Raw genomic sequence first — 1,493 nt, 5'->3', positions numbered from 1 at the left:
AAAAAAAAAAAAAAAAAAAAAAAAAAAAAAAAAAAAAAAGTCATACAAACACCCATAAGACTCCAAACTACCGCTAAGAAACAAGCTGCAAATTAAATTTCGGCTACAACTTTCACTCGCTGCATAAGGAAGCGGAGAAGCAGATTACAAAATACGCTTCAAAGCGGCGGCGTCGCCTCCTCGTTGCCGTTTTCAAACCATTGGGAAACCCAGCTTGACAGCGCCAGGCAGCGCCCGCAGTGCGCGGTGCGGAGCGGAGCGGAGCCGCCTCGGGGCGCGCAGTGACCGCGCAGAGCCCCCTTCAAACCCCCCTCCGCCCCCCCCCACCCCCCGACCGAGGGCCCCCCCGGGGACCGTCACCAGTCACTCTGGGTTTCTCAATGCCATCCAAGCGTTCGGGTTTTGTTATTTTCTTTTTTTTTTTTTTTTTTTTTCTTCCTTTCTTCTGCCCCAACAAACAACAACCAAAATGAAAACTAAAAAACAACAACACACACAAAAAAAAAAAAAACCCAAAAAAACAAAAAACCACACAACTTAAAAGTGCACCAGATATACAAAGTTGCTTTTTTTTTTTTTCTCCTCTCTTTTTTTTTCAGAATGCAAAATGCCCGTAACTTTTTTTTCTTTTTTTTTCCTTAAGTATCTCTTTAATACCAACCAAACCGTACAACCAGCCTGCTGAAATGTTACTTTGCTTTATGTTCTGTTTTCTTTTCCTGTGCGGTTTGAAGTAGCAGATATTTACAAGCTGACGACCATAAAAGAAAATAAGAGAGCAAAAAACCAACAAACAAAACTGCACAAGCAGTAAAAAACTTCGGATAACTCGTGATGCTTTCCTTACCAATGAAACAAAACAACAGAAATCTATGATCGATGATCAACATGCTAAAGTTAAACAAGAAAATGGTACAAAATAGAAATTATTACCATACATGTCCAGCATGCAGGATTAATATTTTTAATGCAGATTTTCGTATTTTTCTATATAATCAAGCAGGCAATAAAACTGATGAGTTTTGTTGTTTGTTTTTTTTTTTTCCTTTCTTTCTTTCCTTTCTTAGATTGAATGTCCCATCTGAGTCCTGTAACTTTTTTTCTCAAAGCAGGCAATATATGAAGAGTTTGCATATATTGTCCTTTTTAATTATTCTTTTTTTTTCCAAGTGGGGAAATTGTGCATGAGATGGTGCTGTATGTGTCCTCTCTCCTCCCAAGCAGGCAGTATGTTATAGATGGCTCGTTCATTGTCCTTTTCTGTCATTATTCTCTTAAAGTCCATCTCGTTCTGCAAGCAAGCGATCTATAAAACGCTTCACTTGTCCTTTTCTCCTGTCCCTGTCTCTAACTCGCAAACCAAAGTCGAAAAGTTGCACTTTACCTCTCCCGTCCCCACCCCCAGCCTACTTTTCCCACAGCTAATCTAGAAGACTGGATGCTGCAAAAAAAAAAAAATCAAGTCTCTATGTTTCTCTCCTTCTTTCTCTCTA

The sequence above is a fragment of the Lagopus leucura genome, unplaced genomic scaffold, assembly GCF_019238085.1.
Source record: "Lagopus leucura isolate 7727_CA_CO unplaced genomic scaffold, USGS_WTPT01 27978-0_obj-0_obj, whole genome shotgun sequence".
Taxonomy (NCBI): domain Eukaryota; kingdom Metazoa; phylum Chordata; class Aves; order Galliformes; family Phasianidae; genus Lagopus; species Lagopus leucura.
The sequence above is the reverse complement of the archived record's forward strand: the minus strand, read 5'-3'. Positions refer to the sequence as shown.